The 24070-nt window shown below is 37.1% G+C and overlaps 1 protein-coding gene across 4 annotated transcripts in view; it reads left to right on the top strand.

Moving 5' to 3' along the window:
* TBL1XR1 (TBL1X/Y related 1) overlaps positions 1 to 24070 on the top strand; it is a 188013-nt gene that overhangs the window by 26095 nt on the left and 137848 nt on the right. Inside the window, exon 2 of one of the 4 annotated variants that reach the window (XM_082655444.1) lies at positions 23818 to 23901. The exons of 2 other annotated variants lie outside the window; for them this stretch is intronic. The gene's annotated coding sequence lies outside the window, so the exon portion shown is untranslated. Of the gene's footprint in view, positions 1 to 23813; positions 23902 to 24070 lie in introns of all 4 variants that reach the window. One more of the 4 variants, XM_082655443.1, reaches the window with a different exon arrangement.

The following is a 24070-nucleotide window of genomic DNA, read 5'->3' as shown; positions in this document are numbered from 1 at the left end:
CTTCTGGCTTGCAGAGTTTCTGCTGAAAGATCAGCTGTTAACCTTATGGGGATTCCCTTGTGTGTTATTTGTTGCTTTTCCCTTGCTGCTTTTAATATGTTTTCTTTGTATTTAATTTTTGACAGTTTGATTAATATGTGTCTTGGCGTGTTTCTCCTTGGATTTATCCTGTATGGGACTCTCTGTGCTTCCTAGACTTGATTAACTATTTCCTTTCCCATATTAGGGAAGTTTTCAACTATAATCTCTTCAGATATTTTCTCAGTCCGTGTCTTTTTCTCTTCTTCTGGAACCCCTATAATTCAAATGTTGGTGTGTTTAATGTTGTCCCAGGGGTCTCTGAGAGTGTCCTCAGTTCTTTTCATTCTTTTCTCTTTATTCTGCTCTGCAGTAGTTATTTCCACTATTTTATCTTCCAGGTCACTTATCCGTTCTTCTGCCTCCGTTATTCTGCTATTGATCCCATCTAGAGTATTTTTAATTTCATTTATTGTGTTGTTCATCGTTGCTTGTTTCATCTTTAGTTCTTCTAGGTCCTTGTTAAATGTTTCTTGCATTTTCTCTATTGTATTCCCAAGATTTTGGATCATCTACTATCATTGTTGTGAATTCTTTTTGAGGTAGACTTCCTAGTTCCTCTTCATTTGTTAGGTCTGGTTTGTTTTTATTTTGCTCCATCTGCTGTGTGTTTTTCTGTCTTCTCATTTTGCTTATGTTACTGTGTTTGGGGTCTCCTTTTTGCAGGCTGCAGGTTCGTAGTTCCCGTTGTTTTTGGTGTCTGTCGCCAGTGGCTAAAGTTGGTTCAGTGGGTTGTGTAGGCTTCCTGGTGCACAGGACTAGTGCCTGTGTTCTGGTGGATGAGGCTGGATCTTGTCTTTCTGGTGGGCAGGTCCACGTCTGGTGGTGTGTTTTGGGGTGTCTGTGGCCTTATGATTTTAGGCAGCCTCTCTGCTAATGGGTTGTGTTGTGTTCCTGTCTCGCTAGTTGTTTGGCATAGGGTGTCCAGCACTGTAGCTTGCTGGTCATTGAGTGAAGCTGGGTGCTGGTGTTGAGATGGATATCTCTGGGAGATTTTTGCCGTTTGATATTATGTGGAGCTGGGAGGTCTCTTGTGGACCAGTGTCCTGAATTTGGCTCTCCCACCTCAGAGGCACAGCACTGACTCCTGGCTGCAGCACCAAGAGCCTTTCATCCACATGGCTCAGAACAAAAGGGAGAAAAAGAAGAAAGAAGGAAATAGAGAGGGAAAGAGAGAGAGAAAGGAAGGAAGGAAGGGAGAAAGAAAAATAAAGTAAGCTAAAATAAAGTTATTAAAATAAAAAATAATTAAGAAAAAAAGTTTTTTTAAAAAGTAAAAAAAAAACAAAACAAAAAACGGATGGATAGAACCCTAGGAAAAATGGTGAAAATAAAGCTATACAGACAAAATCTCACACAGAAGCATACACATACAGACTCGCAAGAGGAAAAGTGGAAAAAATAATAAATCTTGCTCTCAAAGTCCACCTCCTCAGTTTGGGATGATTAGCTGTCTGTTCATGTATTCCACAGGTGCAGGGGACATCAAGTTGTTTGTGGAGCTTTAATCTGCTGTTCCTGAGGCTGCTGGGAGAGATTTCCCTTTCTCTTCTTTGTTCGCACAGCTCCCGGGGCTCAGCTTTGGATTTGGCCCTGCCTCTGCATGTAGGTCGCTGTAGGGTGTCTGTTCTTCGCTCAGACAAGACGGGGTTAAAGGAGCAGTGGACTCGGGGGCTCTGGCTCACTCAGGCCGGGGGGAGGGAGGGGTTCGGATGCGGGGCGAGCGTGCGGCGGCAGAGGCCCGCGGGATATTGCACCAGCCTGAGGCACGCCGTGCGTTCTCCCGGAGAAGTTGTCCCTGGATCCCGGGACCCTGGCAGTGGCGGACTGCACAGGCTCCCCGGAAGGGGGGTGTGGATAGTGCCCTGTGCTCGCACACAGGCTTCTTGGTGGCGGCAGCAGCAGCCTTAGTGTCTCATGCCCGTCTCTGGGGTCCGAGCTGTTAGCCGTGGCTCGCACCCGTCTCTGGAGCTCCTTTAAGCAGCGCTCTTAATCCCCTCTCCTCGCGCACCAGGAAACAAAGAGGGAAGAAAAAGTCTCTTGCCTTTTCGGCAGGTACAGACTTTTCCTGGACTCCCTCCCAGCTAGCCGTGGTGCACTAGCCCCCTTCAGGCTGTGTTCACCCCACCAGTCCTCTCCCTGCGATAGGACCGAAGCCTGAGCCTCGGCTCCCAGCCCCGCCCGCCCCGGCGGGGGAGCAGACAAGCCTCTCGGGCTGGTGAGTGCCGGTCAGCACCGATCCTCTGTGCGGGAATATCTCCTCTTTGCCCTCCGCACCCCTGTTGCTGTGCTCTCCTCCGTGGCTCCAAAGCTTTCCCCCCACTGCCACCTGCAGTCTCCGCCTGCGAATGGGCTCCTAGTGTGTGGAAACGTTTCCTCCTTCACAACTCCCTCCCACTGGTGCGGGTCCCGTCCCTATCCTTTTGTCTCTGTTTATTCTTTTTTCTTTTGCCCTACCCAGGTACGTGGGGAGTTTCTTGCCTTTTGGGAGGTCTGAGGTCTTCTGCCAGCGTTCAGTAGGTGTTCTGTAGGAGTTGTTCCACGTGTAGATGTATTTCTGGTGTATCTGTGGGGAGGAAGGTGATCTCCGTGTTTTAGTCTTCCACCATCTTCCTCCGACCCCGACTGCTAGTGTTGGAGGGTCTCCTGCAGAGGCGGGAGTTGGCTCTGTCTCACCGTGAGGACAAAGACACTGGCCTCCCCTCCTCTTTTTTAATGGTGGTAAGGTGTTTTATTGTATTAATATACCTTAATTTATTTAACTTGTTCCCACAGTTAATGGATATTTAGGTTGCTTCAGTATGCTGCTATTACAAACAATGTTGCCGTAAATAACCTTGCTTTATCTGTCTTATGTATGTGAAGATATCTGTGTAATGGGTTACTTGAACTGGAACTGCTGGGTCAAAGGATATGCGTGTCTGCAAGTGCTGTAGCTACTGCCAGACTTACTCCAGAGGCTGCCCCAGTTCACTCTGGTGCTCCCAATGTGAGTCTCTTTGCCCACACTCTTGTCAACATAGTGTTAACCAAATAAAACAGTTTTGCTTTTTCTAATATGATAGTAAAGATCGTATTTAATATCCTTCTAATTTGTTTTTTACTTTGAGTGAAGTTGAGCATCTTTTTATATATCTGGGTAATTTTTTTGATGAACTGTTGTATTTTGGACTCCTCCACCGTTTTTTTTTATTGTGGTATAAATTGCATAAGGTAGAGTACACACATTTTAAACTCAGTAAACTTTGTTTCAGTTGAGGTATAACTTCCTGTAAAATGAACAGATCTTAAGTGTGCAGTTTTGATGGGTTCTGACAGCTTTATATGACCATATAACCAACTCGTCCTAGATTTAGGGCATTGCCATCCCCCAGGAAAAAGTTCCTTCAGGCTTCCTTTCCATTCAGTTTTCCTTTCTCCCTACCTCAGGCAGTCACTTTCTAATTTCTCTTACCATCAAATTAGTTGTGTCCATTAATTTTTAACATGTTATAAACCCATGTAACTACTAAGATCAAGATAGAGAACATTTCCTGCCATCCAGCAGGTTCCCTTGTACTCCCCCTGTAGTCAGTTATCTCTCCCACCAAAGGGAAGTACTACACTGACCTGTGTCCATTATAGATTCATTTAGTAAATCCATGAGTCACCACTATGTTGTGTCAGTGTTTTTGGTTTTTCCTCATTGCTATGTATGGGAATATAACACTATTATTAATTTTATTTTGGATGGACAGATATTTGGTTTTTTCAACTTTGGGCTCTTTGAATAAAACTGCGGTGAATATTCACATATATGTATTTTGGCAGATCTAAGTACTTAACGTTTTCTTGGTATATTAGAAATGTAATAGGTGGGCTATAAGTTAGTTATAGATATATGTCTATTTAACTTTAGTAGATACTGTCAAACAGCTCCTCAAAGTGGTTGTACATTTACATTTCCAGTAACAATGTCTGAGAGTTCTGGTTGCCTGTATCTTTGCTAAAACTTAATATTTGTCCTTTTAGTTTCAGTCATTCCAGTGGTATCTTATTGTGATTATAATCTGAATTTCCATGGTGACAAATGATGTTGAGTGTCTTTTCATGTGCTTATTGTTGACACATGTTTTTTAACTGGGTGATGGGTCTTGGAGTGACTTGTAGGAGTTTTTTTTTTAATTTACTTATTTTATTTATTTTTGGCTGCGTTGGGTCTTCTTTGCTGCGCGCAGGCTTTCTCTAGTTGTGGCGAGCAGGGGCTACCCTTTGTTGCAGTGCGCGGGCTTCTCTTGTTGCAGAGCACGGGCTCTAGGTGCTCAGGCTCAGTAGTTGTGGTTAGCGGGCTCTAGAGCGCAGGCTGAGTAGTTGTGGCACACCCACTTAGCTGCTCTGCAGCATGTGGGATCTTCCTGGACCAGGGCTCGAACCTGTGTCCCCTGCATTGGCAGGTGGATTCTTAACCACTGTGCCACCAGGGAAGCCGAGGAGTTTTGTATATAGTGTGATAAGCCCATTGTGTTGAGTTTGCAAATACTTTTTTTTGTTGGTTTGTAATGTGTCTTTTACTTTTGCTTGCCTGGCAGAAATCACAGGGGGCAGACTTTAAATAAAGCAGACTTTATTTTGATCAAAATTTTCATTGTTTCAAAATTGCCTCTCAGTTTTGTGGTATACTTTTGAAAAGCTTTCTTCATTATGAAGTTACCATATTTTTATGATTTTTTTTTTTTTTTTTCTGGTACGTGGGCCTCTCACTGTTGTGGCCTCTCCCGTTGAGGAGCACAGGCTCTGGACGCACAGGCTCAGCGGCCATGGCTCACGGGCCCAGCCGCTCCGTGGCATGTGAGATCTTCCCGGACTGGGGCACAAACCCGTATCCCCTGCATCGGCAGGCGGACTCACGACCACTGTGCCACGAAGGAAGCCCCTATTTTAATGATTTTAATGTGTCATCGGCTGTATGATATTTTGTTATTTTGTGTATCCCCATAAAATAGGAAAAATGCTGTTAAACTAAAATTTTTTTCTTTACCTCAGAATCTGTATCTTATAGTGTTTTTTTTGTGTTATATACTACTCTTCCAGTTAAATGAGAGGAAAATATACATGAAATAAATTGGTTAGAGTATTTCCCCTAATTTTTCACTTTTACAGTAGGACTTCCAAGTCACTTTTTGACTTACTAATGTTTCTCCATTGTCTTCAGTGCCACGAAGAGTGTTGGGGGGGGAGGAGTGGTAGGAGTACTTCTTAAAAGAATCCAGAAAAGAACTAAAAACCATTGGTGCTTTGCTCTTAAGCTGACTTTGCAATTAGGTAGACCTAGTTTATTTTTTTATTTTAGCTTTAGGAACTGTTGTAAACATTTCTTATTCTCCAGCTCCTGCACCTCTTCACCTTAACTCTGATATGTAGGGCTTAAAAGAGTTGTCAACTATTGTTTCAGCTTCCCAAGTTGCTGACCTTCATTCTGCAAACGTTGATGCTGGTTGCGTAATTACAAGCAAGGACAGATATGACGTGATGCTAGCTGGCCAGCACTAGTTGTAAGAAAATCCTTATTTTAGACTCCATGTCTTACATTTAATGAGTACAGCATGAAATCAAAGAAATACATTTTTTCTAGATTGATCAGTTTGAATTATTATTTCCCTAAGTTAAAGAAATCAGAATGTTACTGAACCAATCAAAATTAGTTCAGTAACTAATTTTTTATGTATATACGTGAATATATAAAATTTAGTTCATGGAAGGCCAAGAAACCCACCAAACACCCTACTATATATGCTGCTGAACCATTTACTGCCTTCTGAATATTCACAGCCTTGGCCAGTGCTGCTTGGGGGAATCAGTCTGGTGCTCTGATGGTCATTTTACAATGATTACCTTTTATGTAGGATTATACATGTTTAGTGCTGAGGTCAGAGTCTCTGACTTGCATTTTACTAATTGAAAATGGAATTAACCGAAGTGGTTCATAAGGTACATAAAAATGTGAGGTAGATGCAGGAAATCATCTGTTTACCTACTGCTTATAGAAATCTTTCTTTAATAAGGGTTTTGGGAAAAAGAAAACTTAAAGGGTACATAGACCAGCTAAAATAACCACATGAAAAGTGAGAAAGACCAAGAACTGGCTTGGGTATCTGAGATAGTAGGTGGCAGAACTATCAGAAAAGTAGCAAAGCACAACTTAGTAACAGAAATGGAAAATTATGGTGTTAAACATTTATTTAATTTTAAAACCCAATGTGTTTGTGCACATTTATGTATATGATTGTTGTTTAACTGGGTTTGATTGTTTAGTACTTAATTATACATTTATAATTTTTTAAGCTTCTAGAGTATTATAGACTAGGTTTGTTTTATGATTTAGGACTGAGTTTAAAATTACAAAACCCAATAATTGAGAGCTTGATGAGAAAGGAGAATTTATTGGAAAGTATCTCATGAAATTTGGTGGGGGGATATGTTGTGGAATTGGGAACAGAGTGAGAAGGACTCAGTGGAAACTATTCTGGACATAATGTGATTCTTTCTCTCTGCAAACTAGATACTTCTACTTATCTGGTCCACAAATCAGCAAAACAAAGCTTCTAGTAGCTCTTTAATTTATATTATTTGGCTAAGGTAGAGAAAAGCACTCCTACTTTTGTTCCTTCCCAATCCTTTTTTCTTTCTTAGATTAAGTAATGTTCTTGGATCACATGGAAATCTGACTCTAGCCATGCTCTTTACCACTACTTGATGTTATTAAGTTAAATTAGATAAAAATTCTGAGGTTAGATACATGAACATGGTGGTATCAGTGACCGGGACCCATTGATTACACTTCTGAAAAAAATAATTTAAATTGAAGTATAGTTGATTTACAATATTGTGTTAATTTCTGCTGTACAGCAAAGTGACTCAGTTGAAAACTTTAAACATGGTAAATTTAGCATGTTAAAATTAAAACATGTGAAATTTTACTGAAATAAAATGTTGAGTCCTTGTGAAGATGTATATAACTAGTGTCTTTGAAACTCAGCAGCATAGCCACCTGGGTTTGGGGCTAGCATAGCTTGTCTTAAAAACATGAATGGTCATCATCAGTCTTTACCAAGCCCCATGTACCAGGTGGCTGCAGTAATGTTATTTGCTTAGAGAGGGCTTTCTTGGTGTCATAGAAATACTTCTCTTAGTATTTACTGCTGATAGTAATTATACATTTATTTGGGTGACTTTTTCCCTTCCATCTGTTTCCCACTAGAATGTTAAGGGCTGACACACCTTTAGTGCTTGGAAGGGGTATTATAAATGCTTATATTAAGAAAGAAGAGAGACTGGATATAAACTCATGCTATTAAAAATGTGATGAGGATTTTTTGTCTTCGTGTTTTCAAGTAATTTTGATTAGACTTGTCGTTTATGTTTGGGTAAATTATATACATTGACTTTTACGTAGTTTTTCTTTTTAATAACACATGCAATTCTCATAACAGTGTCAAATGTGCTCTATTTTCAAGTATAGGGTTTTTGTTTTCAAAAGTGATGCTTTAAGTTGTGCTGTAAGTGGTAATTTACTTACCATTTTTGAAGGAATCTTTTTAACATTAGAGAATTGATATAATTTCAGGAAGCTTGTTCATGCAGTTCCTCAGCAGCAGGAATCAGGCCCAATGTTTTAAATCCATGATGGAAATGGATTTCTTCTTTTTTCCCATTGAGAAAATTCATCTGGTGCCACATAAGTAAAAAATACCCTTGTCACTACAGGAATTTAAAAAGAATTCTTCCTGTTCTTTTTACATTTTAGAACTGCAAGTCTAAAATTCTAACAGGATATCTCTACATTGAGGCTTTTTTTTTTTTTTTTGGCTATCAGACAGTTTTATCGGAAACATACTTTCCAAAAAGTCAACATTAGATTTAATGTTTTTAAGCAAACTTTTCATTTAACTACAACGTACATATGGAAAAGTACACAAGATTTATATTTGTTCTGAAAGAATTACATCCTTGCAGTTATAACCTAAATTTTAGTAAATATTGGATAAATGGTTTTTTCCACAATATTTTGTTTCATTTGTCACCATACAGTGCCAATAACACCTTTTTACTTTTTGCATGAAATTTTGCCTTCCCCTAAGTGGATTCACTTCAAAGTGTTCTTTCCTTTTTCCCTTGTACACTTGTTCTTTTTTTTTAATGAATATCTAATTTATTTATTCTTAACATCTTTATTGGAGTATAATTGCTTTACAATGGTGTGTTAGTTTCTGCTTTATAACAAAGTGAATTAGCTATACATATACATATATATACCCATATCCCCTCTCTAGTATCTCCCTCCCGCCTGCCCTATCCCACCCCTCTATACACTGAGGCTTTTTGAAAGCTAATGATTTAAAAAAATTTTTTATACCTTTAGTTTTGCAGGTGAGGAGAGATGTCCTCTTAGTGGCCTCAGTAGTTTAAATGTGGCCTATAGGATGGACATTCCTGTTTCTTGACTTACTGTATGTGCGCAGAAGAATATTTGTTTAGTATTACTGCAGGGAAGTGAGGTTAATTTTCTGGGTTTATATAACCTTAATGTTGTTAGTGGTTGCCCAGTGGTGCCACAGATGATTTCCCAGTCACAGCCACACCCAGGTCTGTTGGGTTCTTAGCTCCTCTTAGTTACTGCTTCTGAACTGTCTCCTAGAAGCAACACCACAGCAACATGCAGGATTTTCATTTCTTAATATACAATATGGAATTTAGGAATGTACCACTGCCACAGTTGTAACTTATTCTAAATTCCTATACTTGAACTGGAATTTGCAACAGGTTTTTCTTTAGAAATAATGTTATAAAAAGTATTTATAGTTCTCCAATGGTAAATATTATTTACTCCCTAGCCATATAAATCGTTTTACTGAAAACTGCCATAGTGGGAACTTAAAGTATATGAGAAAGATAGGTTGGAGTATTGAGGTTATGAACCAACTAGAACAAAATACCGAGTAAAGATAGTATTTATGACTTTTACAATAAATTCTTGAGGCATACTTTAGATATAATAAAAGGTATCCATTTGAAGTATTTATATAGTTCACTGAATTTTGACAAATAAGTATACCTGTAACCACCACAATTCAGGCCAAGGCTCATGTTCATTACAGAGAAAGTTCCCTGTTCCCAACTGCAGTCAGTCCCACTCTGCACCCTGATCTGCTTTCTAACACTACAGATTACTTTTGCTTCTTTTAAAATTTTATATAAATGGAATTCCATTCTGTTTCCTGGTAGGCATAATAAAAGATGTCCATACTTTAATCCACAGAACCTATGTATTTTTTTACCTTACATAGCAAAAGGGATTTTGCAGATGTAATTAAGGGCCTTGAGAAGCGGGGATTATCCTGGATTATATAGGTGAGTATAATCTAATTACTTGAGTCCTTAAAAACTAGTCTGAGAGATGACTACTGAAGAATGGTCACAGAGATACAATTTAGCAAAGGAGGCTTTGAAGATTGAGAAAGGGGGCCCTTGAACCAAGGAATGTGGGCTGCCTCTAGAAGCTGGAAAGGTCAAAGAAATCAATCTCCCCCTATAAGCCTCCATGGAGGAATGTGGCCCTACTCTTACATCTTAATTTGAGCCCAGTGAGACCTGTGTCAGATTTCTAACCTACAGAACTATAAGGTAATACTTTTGTGCTCTTTTAAGCTATTAAATTTGGGGTAATTTGTTACAGCAGCAATAGAAAGTGGTACATACACTTTTCTTTTGTGCCTGCTTTTTTTGTTTTTTCTTTCTTCTCCTGTTTTAAGATTCATCATGTTGGGACTTCCCTGGCGGTCCAGTGGTTAGGAATCTGCTTCCACTGCAGGGGACACGGGTTCGATCCCTGATCAGGGAACTAAGATCCCGCATGCCGCGTGGCGTGGCCAGGAAAGAAAACAAAGATTCATAGTGCTAATTGTCTCTATCAGTAATTAGTTCCTTTTTATTTCTTAGTACCATTCCATTCTATGGATGAACCACAATTTTTTATCCATTCACCTGTTGATTAACGTTTATATTGTTTCCAGTTTTGAACTATTAAAAGTAAAGCTACTGTGAATGAATATTTGTGGACAGGTCTTTGGACATAATGTTTTCACTTCTTTCCACCTAGGAGTGGGATTGCTAGGTCAAGTGGTAGTTTAATTTTACAAAGAACTGCCAAATTGTTTTCTAAAGTAGTCGTTCCAGTTCATATTCCTGCCAGTAGTTTCTCCACCTTGGAAGTTTTAGCCTTTTTTTTTTTTAATCTTAGCCATTCTAGTGGATGTTTTGTAGTATCTCCTTGTGTTTTAGTTTTCATTTCATTGATGACATTCATATATCTTTTATGAACTGTTTAAATATTTTGCTCATTATTTATTTGGGCTGTATGTCTTAACATAATTGTTAAAGTTTTTTTTATGTGTTCTGGATATAAGTCCTTTGTCAGAATTACATAGAATACTTTTTCCAGTATATGGCTTGCTTTTTCATTCCTTTCATGTTCTTTTTTTTAAGAGTCAAAAGTTTTAAATTTTGGTTGTTTAGATTATAAATTTTTTGTTTTATGATTTGTGCTTTTTGTGTCCTAAAAAAATTTATCTTATGTCTTTTAGAAGTTTTAGAGTTTTTAGCTTTTACATGTAGATCTGTGATCAAACATTAAATCACTTTGATTTAATTTTTGTTTATGTTATGAGGTAAGCTCATTTTTTTCCCCCCCACCATGTGAATACCCAGTTTTTTCAGTACCATTTGTTGAAAAAGACTATCCTTTGTCAAAAACCACCTTTTGGGAGGGTTGATTTCTTGTGATTTTCTATGTACCTGATCATACTGTCTGTGAATAAAGATAATTCATTCTTTCTGATTTGTATGCCTTTCATTTCTTACTTTATTTCAACTGGTTAGGGCCTCCAGTACATACAGTATTACAGTTGGTGATACGTGACATTCTTGCCTTGTTCCTAATTTTAATGTCAAACCATTCTGTCTTTCATCGTTGGGTATGATGTTAGCTACAGGCTTTCATAGATACTCTTTATCATTTTGAGGATGTTTTCTTCTATTCATAGTTTGCGGAGAATATTTATTGTGAATGGGTGTTGAATTTTATCAGAGGTTTTTGCTGCATCTACTGAGATGCTCATATGTGTTTTCTCCTTTATTATTTAATACTTACAAATGTTAAGATATCCTTGCTTGAATCCAGAGTCATGATGTACTATCCCTTTTTTATATTGTTGATTTGATTTCTTGATATTTTGTTAAGGATGTTTTCATCTGTGTTCACAAGGGACATTGACCTACAGTTTTTGTTTCTTTGCTACTCTCTTTGTCTGGTTCTGGTATTGGTGTAAAGCTAATTCCAGAAAATAAGTTGAGAAATGTTTGCCTTCTCTTTTTTTTCAAAGAGTTTGTGTAGGTTTGGTATTTTCTCTAAATGTTTGATACAGTTCACCAGAAAAGTCATCTGGGCCTTGTTTTCTTTGTGGGAAGGGTTTAAAATAACACATCAAATTTCTTTTATAGACATGGGGCAGTGTAAATTTTCTGTCTCTTCTCCAGTTTTGGTAATTAGTGTTTTTCAAAATAATTTTTTCTTCTAATTGTAGAATTTATTACCTTAATATTTTTATTATCTTAATGAGTGTGGAATCTGTGGTTATATTACCCTTTTTATTTCTCATAATTAGCAATATGTCTTTCTTGATGAGGTTAGAGATGGCTATAAGTTTCATTGATTTATTCAAAAATAGACTTTTGTTTTCACTGCGTTTTCTCTCTTGTGTGTCTATTTCCTATTGCATTGATTTTGACTTTCTTTTTTTCCCCATTTACTAAATTTAACTTGCTCTTTTTCTAGCTTCTTAAGCTTATGTAAGTGACATCTAAGCTCAGTTCTTTTGTATCCAGTAATACAGAGCGATTCAGAGCTACAAATGTCCCTTTAAGTCCTGTTTTAGTTGCATCCCACAAATTATGATAAACTCCTTTCATTTTCATTTAATTCAAAATAACTTCTAATTTTCCTTGTGATTTTTTTTGACCCTTTGTAAGGTGTGTGTTCTGTTTTCAAATATTTGAGAACTTTGTACATGCCTCTCTTTTGTGATCAGAAAAACTGTGTGATTTAAATATTTTAGATTTATATCTGTTTTATAACTCTGCATGTGGACTACCTTGGTGATGTTGTATTTGTGCTTAATGTGTTCTATTTTTGTCAGGGGGTGTTTCCTATAAATATCAGTTTGAGTTAGGTTGGTGAAGTGTTCAGATATTCTATATTTTTATGATTTTTATGTTTAAAAATAAAACATTTGCAGAGAGGAGTGTTAACCTCCAGCTCTAAATGTGATCTATTCTCTTTTACGTTCTATCAGTTTGCATATATATGTATATACAAATATATATATTTACAAGTTATGTTGCCAGGTGCACACATTTAAGTTTTTTATGTCTTTTTTGATGGGTTAACCATTTTCTCATTATGAAATGTTTGTCTTAGTCCTTGTCATGAAAGTACCATGTTTGATTTTAATGTAACCACTACAGTTTCTTTGTGGTTAATTTTTGCATGGTGTGTTTTCCATTCTTTTACTTTTGATCTGTCTGTCTATATTTTTATAAAGTGGGGTTTTTTTAAACAGCATATAGTTGTGTCTTTTAAAAAAATATTTGGGCTGACAATTTGTTTTTGAATTGGATTTAGATCATTTACATTTAGTGTAATTATTAATGTGGTTGAATTTAAGTATACTACCTTGGTATACGTTGCTTCTTTTTAAAAATTTGCTGCCTTGTTGATTTAGTCATTTTTAGCATTCCATTTTATTTCCATGTTGGCTTTTAGCTACATCTTCGTTTACTTTTTTTTTTCACAGACTATGTTCAAGTAAAATTGTATCACTTTACATATAATGTTACTTACAATAGTCTGTTTCTCTCCGTTTTTGTAGTATTTTTGCTCTATATTTTCTTCCCGTAGGTGTTATAAACTTGAGGATATATTATTATTTTTGCTTTAAACAGTTAATTACCTTTTAGAGGAATTTAAAAAATGAAACTTTTTTATATTAGCATGCATGTTTACCAATTCTGTCACTCTTCATTCTTTTGAGTGGATCATAGTTTTTATCTGTGTTGTTTTCTTTCTGCTTAAGAACTTTCTCTAATGTTTTTATCAGTCAGGACTGCTGGTGAGGAATTCTGTTAACTTTCGTTTGTCTAATAAAGTATCCTTTTTTTTTTTCTTTTGCGCTACGCGGGCCTCTCACTGTTGCGGCCTCTCCCGTTGTGGAGCACAGGCTCCAGACGCGCAGGCTCAGCGGCCACGGCTCACGGGTCCAGCCGCTCCGCGGCATGTGGGATCCTCCTGGACCGGGGCATGAACCCGTGTCCCCTGCATTGGCAGGTGGACTCCCAACCACTGTGCCACCAGGGAAGCCCCTATCCTTCATTTTTGAAGAGCATTTTCACTGGATATAGAATTATGTGTCATCACTGTTGTAGCTGAGTACCTAAAAAAAAAAGTCCATCCATTATCTTCTTTCTTGCATTATTTCTGATTTCTGATGGACAATCTACAGTTCTTTGTTCCTATGTATTTAATTTGTTATTTTTTTCTGGCTGCTTTTATGATTTTTCTTTTTAGCACTGATTTTTTAGCAGTTTGATTATAATATGTTCAATTTTCTGTTTATTATTGTGTAGTTTTAAAATTTTGCTTGGATTCTGCTAAGCTTCTTAGATTTCTAGATTTATACTTTAATAGAATTCAGAAAAACTTAAGATTTTTTTCTTTCCCACCTTACTTCTGCAACTTCAGTTATACCTTTGTTTGACTGCTTGCTATTGTCACACAGATTACTATGGCTTTTCTTTTTTTTAATGAAAAAAACCCCCTTAAATTCTTTTAAAAACTCAATTTAAATCTTACAGGATAGTTGTGGCTTCCGATAGATGCTGGGTATTACTGTTTTCTCCTCAAATTTAAAAACTTTTATATTGCCCCTGTGAATTCATTCTGGCACTCCAGGGTGCCTCAGTGGCCTGTTTGGGAACTGTAGGCCTGTGGCTATATTCACAAGTTCTCTGAAGGTCTTGAGATACACTACTCATGTATATTAAGGGCCTGTTACTCTAGAATGTTTTATTATTGAAGATGCTCTTCCTTATATACCAATGTCCTTTTCATGAGGACTTATGATAGAAATATCTTTGTGGTGTCAGTAACAGGGACTGATACACAGTCTTTTTTTTAAAATTTAAATTACAGTCGTGAATTTTTTAGCAGTTTTAGCTTCTTTTTTTTCTTTTTCATTTGCTTGTAGAAACCTGGATTTTCCGTGGTACAATGCACTGAATATAAAATTTACCATTTTAACCAATCTTAAGTGTAGAATTCAGTGGCATGAAGTACATTCACAGTGTCGTGAATCATCACCATTATCCATTTCTAGAGCTTTTTCATTATCCCAGACAGGAACTCTGTACCCATTAAACAATACCTCCTCATTCCCCTCTTCTCCCAGCACCTGGTAACCTTTATTCTACTGTCTGTCTCTAAGAATTTGCCTATTCTAGGTATCTCATGTAAATTCAATCACAAAATATTTCTTCTTTTGTGTCTGGCTTATTTCACTTAGTATAATGTTAAGCGTTACAGCATATATCAGAATTTCACTTCTTTAAAAAAAAATTCTCCCGCAGTTTTATTAAAATATAATTGACAGAGAACATTTTATAAATTTAAGGTATCTAACATAATGATTTGGTATATGTATCTATTGTGAAATGATTACTACGATAAGTTTAGTTAACATTTGTCTCCTCATACAATGTTACTTTTTCTCGTGATGAGAACTTTTTAAGATTTACCCTCTTAGCAGCTTTTAAATATGGAATATAGTGTTGTTGACTGTAGTCATCATGTTCTATGTTATATCCCCAGAACTTAATTTATCTTATGACTGGAAGCTTGTACCTTTGACTATCAGTAAAAAAGAATTTTATTTCTTTTTATGGCTGAATAATATTCTGTTGTTTATGTATATACCGTAATTTGTTTATCCACTCATTTGTTGATGAATACTTGGGTTGCTTTCTTTTGTTGGTTATTGTGAATATTGTATACAATTCTGTGAACATTGGTATACAAATATCTTGAGTCACTGATTTCAATTCCTTTTGAGTAGTTACCCAGAATTGCTGGATCAAGTGGTAATTCTATGTTTAATATTTTGAGGAACTCTGTATTGTTTCCTCAGTGGCTGTACCATTTTACATTCTCAATGTACAAGTGTTCTAATTCATCCAAATCCTTTCCAACACTTGTTAGTTTCTGTCTTTTTAAACTTTTAACAGTATTTTTAATTGTGGCAAGGCACAACAAAAAATTTACTGTCTTAACCATCTTATGTATACTTTTCGGTCATGGTAAGTACATTCATGTGGTTGTGCAGTCAGTCTCCAGAACTCTTTTCATCCTGTGAAACTTAAAGTCTGTACTCATTGAACAACTCACTAATCCCCCCCCCCCCCCCAGTCCCTCACATCCACTTGTTGTTTTTATGAACTTGACTACTCTAGATACCTTATAAATGGCATCATATGGTATTTGTCTTTTTGAGACTGGCTTCTTTCTTAATGTTCCTCAAGGTTAATGTGTTTAATAGTATGTATCAGAATTTCCTTCCTTTCTAAGGTTGACTTTTACTCCATTGTATGTATAGACCACAGTTGGTTTATCCATTCATCCATCGATGGACACTTGGGTTGCTTCCACCTTTTGGCTGTGGTGAATTATGCTGTTAGGAACCTGGATGTGCAGCTGTCTCTTCCAGACCCTGCTTTCAGGTTTTTTGGGTATATACCCAGAAGTGGAATTGCAGGGTCATATAGTAATTCAATTTTAATTTTTTGAGGAACTGCCATACTGTTTTCCATAGAAGCTGCACCATTTTACATACTCTCCAACAGTGCACAAAGGTTCCAATTTTTCCATCTCCTTGCCAGCACATATTTTCTGTGGGTGTGGGCTTTTTAATAATATCCATACTAATGGATATGAGATGATATCATTGTTTTGATTTGCGGTTCCCTAGTGATCAGTGATGTTGAACATCTTTTCATATGCTTTGGTCTTTTGTACATCTTGTTTGGAGTAATGTCTATTCAAATCCTTTGCTTATTTTAAAATCAGTTTTTTGTTTTTTTTTTTTACTGTTGAACTGTAGGAGTTTTTATATAGTATAGATATTAATCTCTTAATAGATATATAACTTGCAGATGTTTTCTTCCGTTCCCTAGGTTGCATTTTTTTTTTTTGAGGAACAATTTCTCTATTTTATTATTTTTTTTTCTCTAGGTTACCTTTTAACTGTTGATTGTGTGCTTTGATGCACAGATTTGTTTTCTGTTTATTTGGTAATAGCTATCCCTAATGGGCATGTGGTGGTATCTTACCGTGGTTTTGATTTGGAATTGCCTAATACCTAATGATGTTGAGCATCTTTTCATGTGCTTATTGGTCATTTGTATATCGTCTTTGGGAAAGCTTAAGAATTTAACAAGTGTTTTTGTACTATAGCTTCATTACTACTTCCATTTATTTTTCTGTTCTTATTTGTGTTATGCATTAGTGTTAAATTAAAAAATTTTTTTTTACATTGTTCTCTTCATTCTTCTGTGGCCCTCTTTTTTTTTTTGTGGCCACACCACACGTCATGTAGGATCTTAGTTCTCCGACCAGGGATAGAACCCATGTCTCCTGCATTGGAAGCGCAAGTCTTAACCACTGCACTGCCAGGGAAGTCCCCTGAATTATTTTTGAAACAATGTTTGATAAAATTCTGGGTAAGGTGTATGCTTGGTTGGTGAAGAATTTCTCTGTTGTATTAAATCTTGACCTTGCCATTATTCAGACATGAGATACTGGGCAGATCAGTTTACCTTCTCTGGGTCCATAGCAGGTAGTAGTGTTACATGTGTTGGTTGTAAACCAGTCTTCAAGCGGGGTAGCATCAGCTGAATAGGAATGTGAGAGCAGGAATTGTGAAGAGCAAGAGCTAAATAGACTTTGAGGAGAGCTGTGTGGAAAACGGAAAAAGAGCAGGGGGAAATGGAAGCAGTATTAGTTCATTTTAGGGAGCAAAGTAAGTGGGATATCACACTCTGTGGAGGTTCTGTGAATGAGGACTAGAGAGATCTACATAGAAAAAAAGTAGAAATATATAGAACTTGGGGCCAGCTTTGCCTGGGTAGGTGAGGGAAATAAATATGGAGTAGAGTGGGGCTCAAATTAGTCAATCCTTTGGCTCTGGAGAAACCTGAAAGCGAAGGATAGTGGTCTGGGAGTGAAAAGTAAGATGCCTAATCCAGAGTAAGATGCCTAATCCAGAGTGAGTATAGCAATTTAAAAGTCTGACTGCTGGGAGTATTTTTGGAAGAAGTTTTGCAATGCAGCCAGGCCAATTTGAGTAATCTAACAAAATTTTTAATTTGCTATAATTGTATTTAATTTATTTCTGAAATTCCCTCACAGTTATCCATTTGAATCAACTTGGAACAAATTGTACGTAGTGGTATTTAGGACGAAAGAGTATCTAGGACTACATATAGTGGGAAAACTCCCTTTACTCTTGGGTGGTGAAAAATTAATCTGAGATTTCACCATAGGTGAGGCAGGGAGTATACCACAGGTGTTCTGGAGTGCAGCTGGTTTCTCACTCAGCCTATTTACTACTTTACTATGTGAAACAACACCAACTAATACAATCTAATGCAAATGTTTTTAAAATATTGCTTCTGATACATACTGATAAAGTTATGCCATATTGGGATGTATATACATTAAAAAAATACTTGATATGTAGAGATGATGAAATCTGAAAACATATGGCTTTACTGAGTCATAGATCTGGCTCTCTTACCAGTTTTGATTTTATTTGTACCACGGTGACACTGGGCAAGTGACCCAACTTTCTCTTCACCAGAGCTGCGATATCTATAAAATAAAGGAGTTGAACAACATCTTTAGTCAGCATTATATCTGATTCTGTGATCCTTTTTTGGGGGGGATTGGTTATTAGTTTTCCTGAGCTATCTTAGAATCAAGTATAATACATTATATATAACCTCATTCACTGGAGAGAATAGTTCTGAACAACCAGCTTACGTTCCAAACCTTTTATCAGTGGTAGATTTGTATTTTATTTTATATGGTGAGGTCAAATCTCATAGATTCTCAAAAGTTGTTCCAATTTGTGTCCTAATTTTTAAATGAAGGTAAAGTATAAAACTTTGTGACTGTTTCTCCTTATTTAGAAGTAATTCCCTCTACTTTATTCTGAGCCTATTTGGATTATGTCACAGAATCCTTAGATAACTGATTTCTGTTAGTTGCCTTCCGAATGGCATATGAATAAAGGCTTATACATGACTTATTCCACACAGTAACATAATTTTGGGGCCTGGAGATAGTCAGATAGAGCTAGAAATACTACCAACAGATGGGAAATATTTTTTTTTTCTAAAACGTTATTAAACTACATGACGGGAAAAGTGTTTGAATCTGAGTACTTCAAAGGGACAAATGATTTTTTTTTGCTAGGTAACTCAGTTCATAGATACTGAAAGAGCAGAAGAGAATCAGGGATGGGTACTGATCTGGTGACTTTTGGGCTCTGGATTTTGGCATGCACACAAGGCACCCTGTTTTGAGTATTTCTTAGCAGCTGCATGTTCCAGTCATGGAGTCCTGTTTGGGCTCATTTTGCTTAGTTTTGAGGAATTGAGGACTTTCTAATCCCCTGCAAAGCGTCAACCCTTTGGACACTACACTTATTTGTTCCTTTTCTGTAATCTTGTAAACCTATTCTCCCCCCTCCCCCCCATAAAAAACCTTAATGCCAGTTATTTTTTTAAAAAAAAAATCTCCCTTACTGCTGGCTTTCTCAGTTTCTACAGAAAATGAATAGTCAGGTACATTTGGCTCTTGGTGACTTGGTATTGTCCTGGAAATAACATTTTTTGACACTATCTTTTAATTTGATGTGTTTGCCCTTGCTGTAGAAGCAGGTAAGTGACAGAAAAAAATTGGACTTCGTGGTTCAGCTTTAACTGTGAGTTAAATTGTGCAGTGTTCCATGTCTTATATTCTCAAAGTAGGTAATCAACTATGATAGAAATACACATATATCTACTTTAACATTAGTTTACATTGGCATTTCCTCAGTTATTTTAGAAGAATTTTGGAGCAGAGGTCGGCATACTGTTTCTGTAAAGAGCCAGGGAGTAAATATTTTAGGTAGCTACTCAAGTCTGCTTGTTGTAGTAGGAAGGCAGCCATAGACAATATGTAAATGAGTGGGCATGGCCTGTGTTCCAGTACAATTTTATTTATGATAGACACTGAGATTTGAAGTTCATGTAATTTTTAATATTTTCCCCCACCCCCATTTAAAAATGTAAAAACTATTCTTAGCTTGTGGATTGTACTAAAGCAGGTTGGATTTGGCCCATTAGCCATAGCTTGCCAACTGCTGCTTTAGAAGAATCATGATAAATTTGTTTCAGTCACTGTCCTGTACTATTTAAGTAATTAATTGTAGAATTTGTATAATATAAAAGAGCAAAGTCTAAGCTTTCAAATCTGAGAAACCAGATATCAGCAGATTACCTAACAATCTAATCTTTCAGTTTTCTTATGTGTAAAATAGGAATAATACAAGTATTGTAAATCATAGTCCTTTATAATAAACACAACTCACCCTGGCTATTGTAAGCGGAACAGGGAATTATTAAAGAATATTGGGTAGCTCGCGGAACAGGGAATTATTAAAGAATATTGGGGCGTGCTAGAGATATGGACTTTAGTCCAAGCCTCTGGGAACATTTCCCAAAACCATAGTGCAGGACTAGGTTTGAGAAAGCTACTGTTGCTGACCACTAACTGCCAGGTACTTAACTTGATTGCAGATGGTACTACTGTTGGCTGTGGTACTTTTTCAGTGACAGGAACTCTATATTGTAACCACTGGAAAATGGCTGCCACCACCATCAAAAGTCAAATGTATCTGTTGCCTTGGGCTTGAGCAAAAATGGAAGTTCTCCTCGTTGCTTACTTCCAAATCAAAGTCTCTTGGAGATTTATGTAATACAGAATAATGTGCTATGTCCTTAGCTGTAAAGGAGGCTGGAAATTTTAACTTCTATTTTCTACATTAGAGATTATATGAGCAAATTAGAAATTACATTAATATATTAGGCAGTAGGTCATAAAATTTGTAGAAATACCCACAAATTAAAGTGTGTTGAAATTTTTAGTAGTGATGAATATGATGGATGTCCACACTAGTAGATACATAACTGTCCCTATTAGTATGTATACCTCCTTTTTGTATTTAGACATCAAACAACTATAATAAGCTCTCACCTAAAAACTATAATTTATGAAAGGTTTGTGTTCTAAGTTGGTATGTGAATTGGTTTTCTAGAACCTAAAATGGATTCTCCCTTCAAAATAAGAAGGTTATAAATAATGGACTTGTTTCCAGGGTAGTCAGCATAAGGTTGTTTACAAAAGCCAAGTGTCTATTTCACAGAGATAAGTTCCTTCATGATGGAAAGATCCTGAGTGTTATCAGCTTGCTACCAGGTGGCTCTTTGTCCACAGTGAAATATGGTACTGTTTAGTGTGGAGGTGAGAGGGACTCAGTTGCTGCTCATGGTAGATTGTATTATTCTAAACAATTTGATTCCCTTCTTTACTGGGCTTCTCTCTGCGGGGTCCCTACCTATGGGAGGAGTACTTCCTTCTTTCCATTGACATCAAGCTTGGCCATGGGACTTGACCAAAGTCAATGGAAGATGAGACGTGATATAGGTCATGTCTAAGAAGAAGCTCTGGAAGCCATTGCATGAATTTATTTTGCTCATTTTCCTCTGCCACAAGAAAAACAGGTGCCAGATAAAGGCTTTTTCTTTTGCCAGGATTCCAGAATGAAGAAGATACCTGTAACCAACCCAAAGTCAACATAACAAAAATGAGAAATATATTTTTGTTCTAGTAAAACAGTAGTGCTCAAAGTGCTATATGTTGAGCCCAAGACCCTTTAAGGGTTACAACTATTCTAATAATAATACTGAGTTCCTTTTTCATTGTGTTGACAATTGCACTATGGTTCATAAGCTATGGTGGGGAAAACTGCTGGTGCCTTAGGAAAAATCAGTGCAGTTGCTTCAAACGGTGCTCTTTGTCACCATATATTTATAGTAAACAAAAAATATTATACCTGAGAATGTACTTGATGAAGCAATGAAACTTACTAATTTTAAAAAATCTTGATCTTGAGTACGCATCTTTTTACAGGTCTTTTTACATGAAGCAGGAAGTGTTGATGAAGCACTTCTGCATGCTGAAATATGGTGGTTGTCACACGGAAGAGCACTTGTGATTATTTGAGTTATGAGCTGAACTAGCCTCTTTATGGAATATAATTTTCACTTGAAACAGTGATTCACTAGGGTTATTTTGACATGAGCATTTGACAGACATTTTGTCAGCTGAAGTGAGCCTTTACTTCAAGGAAAGCAACTGGCAGTATTTGTTGCCAGTGATAAAATCTGAGGTTTCAAGTGTAAATTAAAATTTTAGAAAATTATCAGGCAGTGTGTGCTTGACAGCTTCCCAGTACTTAGGCTTTTTCTGCTGAGCTTGGTAGTGATAGTAGTGAATGCAATTTTTTTTTTTAATTTGATGTTGTATAATGAAATGCCAACATTTGGGAGCTATACCAAACTCAGTGGACCAGTATTTATGATTGACTGATGAATGATGTTGCAAAATTATACATGGACAAAAGATTGATTCATGTTGCCAGACTGATGGATTTTAATGCAACAGTACAAAAGTTAATTGATAAGATTCTGTATTTCAGTGAACCTTTTAAAAATATATTTTTCAATTGACATATCGTTGATTTATAATGTTGTGTTAGTTTCTTCAGTGAACCTTTAAGACACTGTTGCTTGTTGAGTTTTGATATAGAATCAAAGAATAAGATTCATAGATATTCAAACAAGCCATCAAATATTCCTCCCTTTTCCAACTACACATCTGTGAATTTGTATTTTTTTTTTCATGTATTTCAACCAAAACAACATATTGCAGCTGACTGGATGCAGAGGCAGATATGGTAATCTGATGTCTTCTGTTAAGGCAGACCTTAAAGAGATTTTTAAAAATACAACACTTCTTAAAACTTTATTGTTTTGTTTTTTTTGAAAATGTAGCTTATTTTAAAATAAAAATTTTATTTGTGTTTACATGTAGTTGGTTTATTATTTTAAAATTAATAAATACACATTTTAAATATTGTTTAATTTCTAATGTAGTAAATATTGTTAAAGCTCATGTAAACAGAAGTTCGAGAGCCTCGTTGTTTTTTTTTTAAATTAATTTTTATTGGAGTATGGTTGCTTTACAATGTTGTTAGTCTCCACTGTACGACAAAATGAATCAGGCATACACATACAGTCCCTGTGCTATACAGTATGTTCCCATCAGTTGTCTATTTTATACATAGTTATCAATAATGTATATGTGTCAATCCCAGTCTCCCAGTTCCTCCCACTCTACCCCTTTCCCCCTTGGTATCCATACATTTATTCTCTACGTCTATGCCTCCATTTCTGCTTTGCATATAAGATTACCTATACCATTTTTCTAGAGTCCACATATATGCATTATTATATGATATTTGCTTTAGTCTTTCTGACTTATTTCACTCTGTATGACAGATAGCCTCAATTTTTAAGAGTATAAAGAGGTTATCAGCCCCAGATATTTAAGAACCACTGTTGTGAACTATTAAGGGTTTTAGGATTGTTTGTTACTATATCATAACCTAGTGAAAGGTGGTACATTGGCAGGGTAGCTAAGTCAACCTTTTTGTGAAGTGCAAGTTGGTACAATTTCTTGAGCCTCTTTTGTGATGGTGGCTGTTTTTTGTGAGGCCATTGATTAGGCATTGAAGTTGCTGGTGAAAGTTGTTGACTGACTTCCAAGGAATGGATTATCTTGCCTCATGATTCCACATGTTTATGGAAGTCTCCGCCACAGCTAGGACTTTTGGCGAGCCTTTGCATAGGACAGAAATATTTTCACACTTCGTTAATTCTAACAGGTCCATCTATGTATATCTTCCTTAAATTATTGTCCATACCTGTGTCTTTTGAGGACCTGAGCTTGGTAGTGATAGTAGTGAATGCAATTCACTACTAGCAACATGATTGCACCCCCCCTTTTTTTTTTTTTTTTGCGGTACGCGGGCCTCTCACTGTTGTGGCCTCTCCCGTTGCGGAACACAGGCTCCGGACGTGCAGGCTCAGCAGCCATGGCTCACGGACCCAGCCGCTCCGCGGCATGTGGGATCTTCCCGGACCGGGGCACGAACCCGTCCCCTGCCTCGGCAGGCGGACTCTCAACCACTGCGCCACCAGGGAAGCCCAGTTGCTCCCCTTTTAAGAATGGATATGAACCTCACTCTGTTTCCCTTTATTGACAGTGTGGATCATGAGATGTACTGCCCAGTGGGAGGATTTCTCTTTCTAACTTTCCTTAACAGTTACTCCAGATGGAGCAGTAGGATAGACAGAATCAATTTCTGGGTGATACCAGCATGTCGTGCAGAGTCATGTAATCCAGGGTCATATATTTTCTTTCTCAGCTAGCTAGTCTTGGAGGATCCTCCATGCCGTGATAGGCCTTGTGTGAGGAGGAAGTTGCAGTGCATCAGGAATGGACACACCGAAAATGTGAGCTATCTGCTCGTGCTTCACAACCCAGCCTGAATCCTGCTCTGCATGTGTCATAACCGCTTGATGATGGAGTGTTTCTGTCACATCAGCTTTGACTTGGTAGATCAGATGATGACAGTTCCCGACGGGCAACTCAGGTTTTATAGTTACCTGTGGCCATGTGTTC

The sequence above is a fragment of the Grampus griseus genome, assembly GCF_964374135.1.
Source record: "Grampus griseus genome assembly, chromosome: 5".
Lineage (NCBI taxonomy): Eukaryota > Metazoa > Chordata > Mammalia > Artiodactyla > Delphinidae > Grampus > Grampus griseus.
Note: the sequence above shows the minus strand (reverse complement) of the source record. Positions and strands in the feature narration are given on the sequence as shown.